Genomic DNA, 12909 nt, shown 5'->3' with positions numbered 1-12909 from the left:
TCGATATGACCTCTAAGGTCGGAATAACAATCATCTTCTTAGTCATTACCGAAACGATGGTAACGACAGACTAGAACAAGACGGAATCAAATAATAGCTTCTTGGTAACCTTGTGACTTTCCCTGATCCAAGTGCGAGTCATGTGCTTCCAGTAGTATAGATCTCTACTACTATTCACACCTACTCATACTCGTCCTAAGTACTGTCTCGCAGTCCCCAAGTCCTAAAATCACAAAACAATTTAACACATACAAATGTGTCCAATTAATCATAAAATTTTCCTAGACTCTACTAGGACTTCTTTCACGTGTATCTTCAATGATCAACTCTACTTCAATTTGGTTGGTGATGGAAATTCCAGATGATTGGGACAGCTTCAAAAATTACACCAGCCATTCTATTCATCAGACGACAAAACCAGGGTTTATTTTATTTCCTTGAAACGATTACACAAAGGTTCAAGTTTACCCTATATTATGCCTCTCATAGGCTAAACCACTTGTTACTATTCATATTACTACTTCGTAACTTGATCTTCGGGTATCAAGTCTTGACTTCTACTTCCTAGTATTATTAATTGCTTCGTCAAGGATATCCTGAAATTCCTTTGGCATTGATGGTGCACTTGGCCTTGTTACTTCATTGTTCTTCTGACAATTCTTAGAAATATGGCCTTCTTCTTTACATTCGTAGCACACCTCCTTGGGAATCGTACACTTATTGGCGTAATGCCCTATTTCTCCACACTTAAAGCACTTCACCTTCCCGTCACAATTCCCAGAGTGTTTATTTTTGCACTTCCCGCACCATTTTCCTTTATCTCTTCTTTTGCCAAACTTTGAGGATATGTTGCTCTTGTTGGGCCTTGAAGACCCCTCAAATTTCCTGTTCTTGCCAACTTCAACTTTGTTGGCGGTTGTGTCATTGATCATTTCCTCAATAGACTTAGCAACCCTAATAGTTGCCTCAAGAACAGATGTCTGACCTATTGGCACAATAAGTTCATCCTTACTTTATTGAAGTAAACGTTTTGTTTCTTCCATCTGTTCACCTAACATCGTATGTACCATTGCCTACACTCCAGTCATCGTGATTGGCTCAGGCTGTGGATTATCACTTCCGAACCCACTTTGAGTACTCGCCATTTCGATCTATACACCAATCGTAGGTGAATTTAGATCTTCATTTTCGTTAGATGTTAAGTCTTTGAAACGTTTATATGTTAGTTCGAATATCGTAGTTATACGTTTAGAATCCTACACACATAAGGTTTCCAGATCCGGTCGGCAACAGACCATAGATCCGAACAAATAATAGCATCATTATAGCTATAACACAAAACATTTAGCACATAAAAGCATTTTAGGCATCCTTCCTAAAATAAACTAGTGCTCGTGTCTAAATTATGGTAGACACTCATCTCACAATCATCACTTAGCATTCTAAGTTCAAGTCTAGAAATTCTACAATTTCTTAGTTCACTTAAACTAATGCTCTGATACCAACTGTGACATCCCCTAATTTCTCGGCCAGAAAAGACCGATTTAATTTATGCTTTTTAAAATCAAATTAGAGAAATCTTTATAAAAGATGTTGCGGAATTGGTCCCCCAAAACAAAATATGATAAAAGTTTGTCAAAACCTTTCTTTAAGAAATATATCATTTCCTTTTATATCAAAACCTCGGGATGTCATGTTCCGATACAGATCAAAAGCATAAACAAGACATTATAAGCCTTACGACAGTTATTTGTAACTACTGGCCTATAATCCAAAATTCACTCATCATCATCAACCGACTATGCTCGGGGTCCTCTACCTGTAATATAAACAGCTGAGTGGTTCAGGCTTGGAAGCCTGGTGAGCATATAGGGTTTTCAACCCACAATACAGAAATTTATTATGTTTAAACATCAATCAATCAACCTAATTACCCCAAACCCCATTATTTTATTTATTTCTTAAGGGTTTACCCTAAGAATCAACTATCACTCCTTCCTAAGGATTCATCCTAAGGAATAGACACAAAGTCACGTTGTGACCGGGGTTTATACAACGGGCACTAATTCCATAGCTGCCAAAGTTTATTCAACATGTGCTAAGTCCATAGCTCTCATTTATCGACAATATTATTTACAGGTGTTCTCTCCTGAAATACATGTCAATGGGTTTTAGAGTACAACAAATGAACATATAGTTCATTACACCTACAGGCTGCGGGCCTGCTAGTGTTCCATAGACTGTCTAGAATAGTCCATGGTTGTCATCCATACTCTGCTGGATGACGGGGGCCAACAATTTGGGTAAGTGATTCTCTCAAATTTTCACCACTCACCCTCAACTCATGATCAATATTATTGATCATCTCCTTTATCCAACTCACCTTTCATCATACCCACTATTTCATCTACCCATGTTTTACCCAACATTTTTCATAGATAAAAATACATATATAGTTTAAATTATTTAAAAACATGTATAAATCATTCCTTCAACACCCATCTCAAATAAACAAACAATATATATTCACACAACACGTATTTTATGTAAAATACTTCATATCTATGTGTAAGGTGAAAATTACTACACACTCACTTGATTTAATGAAAACCGGGAAACAATTCGTTTCCTAAAACGATCGTTTCTAATAAAACCAGGAGTTTTATTGAGAAACCGGGCTCTGCGAAAGGTCGGGCTTCGAAACCGAAAAGATAAATTTTCCGGGCTTCACGGGCACTTCATGGCGTATTCAGGGGCTTATAATCGATACCGGGGCTTCGGGGGATGATAATATGAAAGAAATATGGAGAAAGGGGCTAAAAATTACAAGTTTTCAAAATACCCCCGGGAGTTCTCGCACCCTTCAATTTATAGGGTGGAGCTTCTGATTGGACGGCTGAGAAGGAACTACACGTCGCAGATCCGAGGGTTCGCAGGCGAAGGCTCGCACATGGTTTGCGCATGCGAGGGCTCGCTGGTAGTCTGTGATTGGTCCGAGGCGTGTGTCCGATGCGCAGGTGGTCAGCAGGTGCGAGGGTCTCGGTGGCACTCGCTGATTGGACCGCGGAGTCGTCTTACTCGTGCGAGGCTCGGAGATAGGCTGCACATGCGTCGCTCCTCGGATGTGCCACGGCTTCGGATGACTCAGCAGCTCGGTGACTCAGCAGGTTGGTGACTCAGCAGCTCGGATGACTCAGCAGGACACGTGGCACTTTTTTCAGCGACCGTGATCGTGGCAACTCGTGACTATGCGAATTTTCTCGATTTTTGCGCCAAAACTTCTAAAATCCATAACTTTCGCATACGAGCTCCATTTTTGACGTTCTTTATATGCACGGGTAGCTAAAATTACACTCTACAACTTCCGTTTAGAATTCGTCGGCTAATTTTGACTTTAAATTTTATATTATTATTTTTAACAGACCAGGACAGAAAATCCGTTAAAAATTCATAACTTCTTCATCCGACGTCCGTTTCGTCAGACTTTTTACCGTTGTGCTCCTAATGACGAGACCTTCAATTCTCGTTTAGGTTGTGTTGGCTAAAAATCGCTCGATCTAAAATTCGAGTTTTTAGCTGTCTACTGCTAAGCTGAAACTTCGAAAAATCATAACTTCCTCATAAGAAGTCACATTTGGGCGTTCTTTTTATCGAACTTCTCGGTTTAACGAATACCACGACTTTCGTTTAGATTACTAAGGCTAAAAAGTAGTTTATCAAAAACTCACTTTTTACGACATTCGGCACCGTGCCGGTTTTGTCACGAAACTTCGACAGGTCATAACTTCTTCGTTATAACTCGGATTTCGGCATTCTTTATATCCCCGAAATCCTTGTTTCGACCACTACAACTTTATGTAAAGATATTTTGACACTTATTTTTATTTTTAATTAATTAAACCCTAATAATTAAGCATAAAACACATAATTCACATAAAATTCACATAACTCCTTTTCATTTCTTCTAAATGAGTTATAAAGGTTAACCTAGACCATTATGTCAATATTAATGCCTAGCCTAGAAACACGGACGTTACATTATGCGTGAAGAGAACATGAAGATCAAAGGTCTAAAGATTCGATGCTGAAGTCTGGGATGAGAATGAACAATAGTTGTCAATCTTCCAAAAAGAAAATTGTCTTATTCTTTCAAAATGTATCGTCATCATAATATTTTAGAATGGACTAACTATATTCTTTTAGAATGCTTTATTAGCACATTCTTATCTTTTTTCACGTATTTTACTTTAAGAATGTTTTTTTTTTGTGTCTTAATCTTCAAGAATTAAAAATATTATTATCTGAGGCATACTAGTTCACAAAATATAATTATTTGATGCTTTATTAGGTTAAAAAAAATGTTTATCTATATTACACTCTCCCAAAAATGAATTTACCTGAAAAAACAAAATATAATTCTTACCGGACAAAATCTCAAGTTTTCACGGGCCGAAAAATAAGTTTGTTTATTTATGCTTTTCTTTAGATCGTAAGCAACACATAAACAAATAAATAAAATTAAATAAAATCCACATTTCTTTATATCCTCAAACATATATATCATCAAACCGCAAACCTTGTCAAAACTGTTCATTGTCAAAACTGTTCATTTCGCACCAAACCGCAACAAACTTTACCACGCACACAAAGTATTTATATTTGACATCTATCATTTTTAAAATGTAATTAGAAATTTTGGAATAGAGAATTTTAAATGAAAATTGTTGATGCCTGTGTTGAAATAATTATTGATAATAATAAAACAAAATAAAATATTTTTAATACAATAACCATTGAAAAGTATGATGCTATGCTTTGCATCGTCGTCATAATAAAATATGAGTAATATTCAATATTGATATAAACTAGGTGGTGCACCCATGCGTATTACATTTTTTTTTTTGGAATTTTTTTGTTTTTGGGTGAAATGCCCATAAAAATGAAGACAATATATCATCACATATAGTTACTCCTTCTCATTCTACAACTTATGCATATCTTTCTTTTCTTCAACAAAATAACCACAACTTGCCTCTCCCAACCACACCTGCATATTCAGATAGAAAATAAAATAAGAACAAAAACAAATCAACAAAATAAGCAATAAGAAAATACATTGACATTTCTTGCATTTGTCCTAATCAATGACTAAATGCAAGAAGTAGCGATGTATTTTCATTTTACAGTTTAATATGACATGTTAATTTTAAATAGCAATGTACTTTCATTGCTAAATGAAAGCAAGTTGATACATTATAGTAATTAAAAAAAACAAAACAAAATTAAGAAATATAAATCAAAGTAAGATGCTATATTAAACAATAAAATGAAAGTATGTTGTTAATTCTAACATGTAGCCCGATGAATTGTATTTATGTGCTAGAATAATAGTGAAAAGATTACTGTGTTTGTTTCTATTCTGTTTTACCATGTTTGTATAAATGTAATTTGTTTCACCGTCATTGTCATTCTTCTTGTAGGGACGGAGTGGTAATTTTTTAAAATAAATGGAAAAGCAATCCAAATAAATGTTTTCAGTTACAAAATCAATGTTTATAAGTGAAACGTAACATACTAATAAATAAATTTTAGTATGAAATCTAACCTGTTGGACTTACATCTTTGGATACAGTCCAAGTTTTCTGTTTGTCGTTGTTAAAAGCTTCTTCAACATGTCCCAAAATTCACATCAGGGTTCAAGCTCTTACAACAATCATATATGATGTCCTCTTGCAAGATTTTGGTTTCTCCGGTGAAAAGATTTACCTCAGGCCACCTGTTGTTCCTACAAAAACAACATACTTTTCCCTAAAGTTCAGATACTTTATCATACCAATAACTTCTAGGTTTAAGTTTTTTAGGGGGCCTGAGAAGGTTTGAATAGAACAGATATTAAACAATAAAAACAAAATATCAAAAAGTAAAAAAAAAAATAGATAAATAGAAAAATTTCAAGATGTGCAAAATTTATATGTGGTAAACCCAATTATTTTAGAAACTATAACTATACCAACATTAATAGCCATTAAACTTCACCGGTTAAAACAACTCCGAGAACACCTCCAAGTCTCCACTTAGCCCACATGTTTTTTGGTACTGGATCATCTTCCTTTTCTTCTTCCTGTTTCAATACAGCCATTACAAATAAAGCGACTATAAGCTTAATCACTTCCTAAAATGACAAAAAAAGCCCTATTTGAATGTGGAACATAATTGAAAAGAATGATTTTGAGAACACGAACTAACTAACCACTTTCGTCTATCCGAGGTCAACCCATTTAAAAAAAATGAAGTTGAATTAAAGGATTAGACAAACAATTGATAAACTTGGTTCAAGCATTCTATCGAGCTGTTGGAATGCAACATGAAACCTTCTTTAAAATTTGAGAAAATTGTCAAATTTGATATTTCCAATCACAAAAAGGATGAAGAAGAAAAAAACCTTATTCATATAGAATAACAAAATACCGTAAGAAGTCAGTGTTTGTAGAAATAATGAAATCAGTAGAAGTGTTGATTGCTAACCATCTAATAAATTGATGTTAGGGCTTTCTTGGGCAACAACGATAGCAGCAGAACTGAAAACACAGTAACAATATGAAGAAAGAAATTAAAGATTAGGGCCGATTGGTCTACAATGAAATAGGGACTACATATTTTGGTTGATTACTAAAGAAAGCACGGTTAATTTCTACATAATATGGTGAAGTAAAGAAAGCATGACTGATTAGTAACCATTCGTAAGAAATCGATGCTAACAAAAAAAATCACAAAAGAAAACAAAATAATCAGAGTATAATTGTATATGAACCTCGATGAATTGAAAATTTTAAGTAGAACTAGTGAAGAACCTTATAACAGATGTTGAACCGGAGAACGTGAAAGCCCAAATCACACACCAAAACAAGTTGTTTAAGTTGTACGCGTCGTCAATATCAGGTGTGCATGTCGCCGGCGTATCGGTGAAGACGGCGGTGGAGCAGGTGGTCAACGGTGACGTCATAGTCGAGTGTTGATCGGAACATAGATAAAAGAAATGGTATTTTTCTTACTTAAACGCTTAAATCGATCTAGGTCTTAAATCAGTAGAAACCCCTTCGTGTATCAGAAGGTTCTTCTGGCCTTTGAGCGGTGGTTTATTGGAAACCAAAGATGTAATCGAATAGAGAAGGACCAGAGCAAAATCGACGATGTAATCATCGCTACATCTGCTCTTGGGAGTTCTATCAAGGAACCGACTCCATCTGCCTGAAAATGGAATAAAAGAGTGATAGATGTGGCGGTGGAGGAACGAAGTTGGATGATAGGGGCGGTTATAGATTTGAACATACAGAATCGGAGGTGTAATCAGGGAATATGTGGGCAGAGATAGAACGAAGGACGAAGAAAAGAGGAACGGTGGAAGAAGAAGAGAGATAGAGAGCATAGATGAGAGGGTAGTTTGGAAGAGTAGACTGTGTGACACGAATGGATTTTTGGGGTGGTGGGTGACATGTGGACAGAACACGTATCACCTCTTAAGCGGTGCATTACACCTGGTAACCCTGGTGGACAACCAACAGCACGTGTAAAACCAATTTAAATAATGACATAAAAGGCCCAAGGCAAAGAAAAAATAGATTTGAACGTACAGAAATAGATAGGGGACTAATTTTGCCAAATACCTAGCAAATTTACTGTAGCTAACATGAGAAAATTTTAATATATATATATATATATATATATATAGAGAGAGAGAGAGAGAGAGAGAGCTAGGTTCAAATGTTTTTGACAACTATTGTGTGACTGAATGCACCAATAGGAATTGAGGAATAATTAAATAATTAAAAAATTGAATAAGGGTAATTATGTAACTTTAGAATGATAATTAAAATAAAATCCCTTAATTAATGGGAATTGCCATAAAAATCTTTTTGACCAACTACTTAACCATAGTCCTAAATCTCTTCTCTGTTTTCTGTATCTATCTCTCTTCGCCTCTTTCTTAGACCTAAAATCAGCTTCCGACATCGTCATTCAACAACTTCTATTCTTTGCTCTCAGGTTCTTCTATTTCTCGTACCATCATTCGATCCGTCAAACTTTTCAATCTGTTTCTCTTGTTAATTTAGATTATCATCTGGATTTGCTGTTATTAGGGTTTGGTTTTTATTTGATGGGTTTGCATGTTAATGATCCTTTCTTTTCTTTTCTATTTATGTATGAATTCGGATTACAAGTCAATCGGATTACAAGTCAATCGGACTTTCTTTTCTTTTTCTATTATTGAATAGATCTTCTTCTGATTACTCTGCTATATGATTTTTATTTAAAGGACTCTCTGTTATGCAAACCTCATCAACCTTTGAAATTCTTAATGTAGGTGCCCACAGTACTTGACAAGCAGGGAGCACAACTTCTTGATGTTGCTGTTCTTGTAGTCTCAAGAACTTGGATTTCAGATCGTATAGCTTCTCTAAATGGTATGCATTTGCTGCTCATGTTTTGTAATTTACGCCGCCTTGATGATTTTATTTACACCACCTCACCTCTGATCAATCGATGCTTTGACTTCTCAGGAACAACTATGAAGTACGTTTTGGAGCAAGATAAAGCAGCCTTTGTACGGTTAATTGGTGTTAGTGTCCTTCAGAGCGCTGCTTCTTCATTTGTTGCACCTTCTTTGAGGTATATATGATCTTTCTTCAAATAACTAACAAGTTTCCAAGTATATTAAACATATATCTTCTAAGCAAGCTACATTACTGATGAATGTTTGATTGTGACTTAATATTTGTTATATGAAGGCACTTGACTGCCAGGCTTGCACTCAAATGGAGGATACGCCTGACTTCACACTTACTGAAAAATTAGTTGAGGAAGAACGCATATTACAAGGTTAATCTATAGTAATTTATGTTTTGTTATTTTCTTTCTTGAAAGTTTTCCAACTTCAACATAGTTTTTCAATGTAGTTGCAAATTATCTACTCTGAATATCTTTTTCATTTCTAGATCCATTTAGATTTGAGATACCCATCTTGTGAAATTTGATATTCTTTCTCTTAAACATGACCGATTGAGTAGAAAGCTAAAAAGCAGAATATATACATATATATATATATATATATATATATATATATATATATATATATATATATGAGCTGTAAGAATATTTTTGTTGTATTCTGAAAAAATTGCAATTAATTATTTGTATGCTTAAAGTGCAGTTGTTAGGATGATGCAGAAATGATGAGGAAACTTATGAAAAAAAGATATATGATACTTCATTCTCAAAGAATGAAGAAAAACAAGAATATTCTTTCAGAATTTCAAGATTCAACATCCAAAAACAACAATATTCTTTCAGAATTCAAGAAAAAAACATGGCACACGATAGTATTCTAGCGGAATGTTGTTATTTTTTTTAAGAATGTTATTCATTTTTGTTTATATTCTTTTAGAATTTTTATAACTATATTAAAATGTATAAGACTTTTAGTATGTAAGAATATGTATGAATTTGTATTTAAGTTCGGATATATAAGAATATATTAGAATGTTTGTTATTTGAACATCTTATTCATGAATTTTGTTTTTCTTCAGTAATATTCTGTTAGAATAAAATTCTGAAAGAGTATCATTCTAACAAAAAAAATATTCTGATAGAATAAAATCAGTAAAAATTGAAATTGAATTAATTAAAAAATTCAGATTTCTTTAAATTAGGAGAATTAATCATCCCTAAAACTCCGAAAATTTCCTTTTATAAATGTAGTTAATTGTCCAAAATACCCTTTTGATAAAAATTGTGTGATTATATGATACATGCTACCCTATTGTAATATCATAGACTCTCAGATCATGATTGTTGATTCTATTCATCCGATGGTCCAGATCTGTGCATTCTGGCACACAATAGTTACTGAAAACAATATAACCTAACCCTATATATATATATATATATATATATATATATATATATATATATATATATAATATAAAAGTAAATTACATTTTGTTCAAAGTCGTATTTTTTATATATTTATAATAAATATAATTAATATCACAAATTATAAGATTTTATAATAAAAATAATAAAAAGGTTGAAAGACGTATATTATTAAGAATTGTAGACAATATCTTCGTAGGGAAATTTGAAAGGTACTTTTGATGGCTCTTTGTAAAATACACGACTTCGTCGTGTTTATAGGCACCATGATGACAAAGGTGGTGGGCAAGTTTCCAAGTTTCATCATATCATGTAGGAGAAACTAAAGTTTTTGGAATTATATTCGAACGCGAAAAAAACGTGTCCCGACTTTGTTTATATATATATATATATATATATATATATATATATATATATATATATATATATATATATATATATATATATATATATATATATATATATATATATATATATATATATATATATAGGGTTAGGTTCATTTGAGACCACTTATATTTTGTGAGACCGTGAGACGCATTTGTTTATTTTTTTTTTATTTTTTTTTATTTTTTTTAGTTAATTCATGTTCCGAAAATAATATTTAAAAAAAGAATTTTTTGATTTTTCCATTTATTTTGCATTTTAAAATTATTTTTAGAATATGTACAGTGTAATATTCTATTTAGAATATTTCACGTATTTTTCAAACAAAATAGAATTTTTTTTTATTTTTTTTAGTTAATTCAAGTTCCGAAAATAATATTTAAAAAAAGAATTTTTAGATTTTTTCATTTATTTTGCATTTTAAAATTATTTTTTAGAATATGTCAGTGAAATATTCTATTTAGAATATTTCACGTATTTTTCAAAAAAAAAACGGATTTTTTTTTTTATTTTTTTTATATTTTTTTAATATTTTTTTTAGTTAATTCAAGTTCCGAAAATAACATTTAAAAAAAGAATTTTTGGATTTTTCCATTTATTTTGCATTTTAAAATTATTTTTAGATTTGGTCTCACGGTCTCACAAAATTAGAATGGTCTCAAATGAACCTGAACATATATATATATATATATATATATATATATATATATATATATATATATATATATATATATATATATATATATATATATGCTAAGTTATAATTTGGATGAACAATTATTGTGTGGATGTATGGAGAGTGCTATTCTATAAGTATTACTAAGAAAATAAGTTGTTTAGTAATACAAATACATTCAACCTTACATAAATATCATCATTTCATGTTACTAATTCTCATTCATTTTGTTCTCACACATTGTTTTTTACTCACTTTCATTCTGACAGAATACGATTCAATAAAAAGTATAACATTATGACAGAATGAAAATAATAATAATAAATCTATAATAAATTTATAGACGATTTAATTAGTGAAAATGTGTGTTAATGACAATAGTTATCTAAGATTAAACGTATTTATATTATCAAACAACATATTTTCTTTATCATTCTCACAGATTAACACTGTCCAGACGTCCGCACAATAAATGTCACTCCACATTTGAACCTAGCTCATATATATATATATATATATATATATATATATATATATATATATATATATATATGACGATTCAATTGAGAAAAAAAAAGTTGAGAATGGGTGAATCATTCTTAGTCACACATTTATTTTGCCGCAAAACATTTAGGCGTACCAGCAGAAACGGACAACGGATAAACATGTGTTTTCCAACCAAACATGTTTCGTTAAACTATGTTAATCATTACCTTAATATACACAAAACATTTTTTTTTGTTTTTTTTATTTATTATTTTTAGAAAGTCATTTTTATCGAAAAATTAGTTTAAATATATCAAAATTCATAGTTTTTCATTCTCTATAAATAGAAATCCATATTGATATAGTTTTAAGATTAATTTTTTTTTTTAGAGTTCCAGTTCTCGTTATTGATAAGTGAATAAAAATCTGATAGATTTTTATTACATTATATTCGTTATTCACTTATGAATAAAACGAATGCTTAACTTTTTTTACAGTTTAATATCGTTCATATATGAATATGACACGTAATAATGTTTTCTTACTTAAAATATATTTTTTACATCATCTTTCGTCATATATTCTATTTATATTTGAACAAAACGTGTATTAGTTGTTATATTTTATATTTATATATGAATAAAACATTTATCAAATTTTTGTTACAGTTAATTTGTTATTCATATATGAATAAGTAGTATAAATGATACTTAAACTATAAAAAAATTAATTATATATTTTTATTCATAAGTGAATAAGGAATGTACTGTAGTAAAATTTTGATGCATTTTTATTCACTTCTGAATAACGATAGGTAAAAATATAAAAAAAAAATGTTTTATCTTAAAACTATATGAATATAGATGTCTATTTGTATAGAATAAAAAATCATGAATTTTGGTATATTTAAAATGATTTTTCGATAAAAATAGCTTCTTAAAAATTTAAAAAGCGAAAAAAAAACTATGTTTTTGTATATATTAAGGTAATGATTAGCATAGTTTAAAGAAACATGTGTTGAGTCTATGGGTTGCGCCATTAGGCTTCATTAGTTTAGTCCAATGTATTCATGGTTTGGGCTTGTCAAACTGTGTATTTGTTTATAGGGTTTAGTATTTATGATGCGTGCATGCATCACATTAGATATGCTTCTTGAATATTAATCTTCAATTATACTGTAACCCTAGCACACCTCTACAATAGAAGTTCTTCATTGAGCTCTTCTGAGGTGTTGCTGTTTTAATCATTCAACATCTTTTTGTTTCATTGTATGTTTGTTCTTTGGTTTACTTTTTGTTTTATTTGTTAAAGATCTTATCGATCTTAAAAGAGTTTTCAACTCTTCAATTGGTATCAGAGCAGGAGGTTGTGTAAATCATACGCATCTCTTCTGTTTGAAGAATTTTCTTAAGGTTTCCGCTTTTATTAAA

General features: G+C 31.4%; 1 long non-coding RNA gene across 3 annotated transcripts; it reads right to left on the bottom strand.

Moving 5' to 3' along the window:
- Window positions 1-4799: 4799 nt before the first annotated feature.
- LOC145100248 (uncharacterized) lies at window positions 4800-7486 on the bottom strand. 3 transcript variants are annotated; one of them, XR_013704923.1, is made up of 4 exons: window positions 6852-7486; window positions 6526-6578; window positions 5619-6121; window positions 4800-5047 (listed from the first exon to the last, which is right to left on the bottom strand). It is a non-coding gene; the product is annotated as an uncharacterized LOC145100248 (long non-coding RNA). The 3 variants fall into 3 exon arrangements; XR_013704925.1 differs by lacking the exon at window positions 6526-6578; XR_013704924.1 differs by having other exon boundaries at window positions 5606-7486.
- Window positions 7487-12909: the final 5423 nt, after the last annotated feature.

The sequence above is a fragment of the Lactuca serriola genome, chromosome 4 (assembly GCF_051521515.1).
Source record: "Lactuca serriola cultivar US96UC23 chromosome 4, Lser_US96UC23_V15, whole genome shotgun sequence".
NCBI lineage: Eukaryota > Viridiplantae > Streptophyta > Magnoliopsida > Asterales > Asteraceae > Lactuca > Lactuca serriola.
Note: the sequence above shows the minus strand (reverse complement) of the source record. Positions and strands in the feature narration are given on the sequence as shown.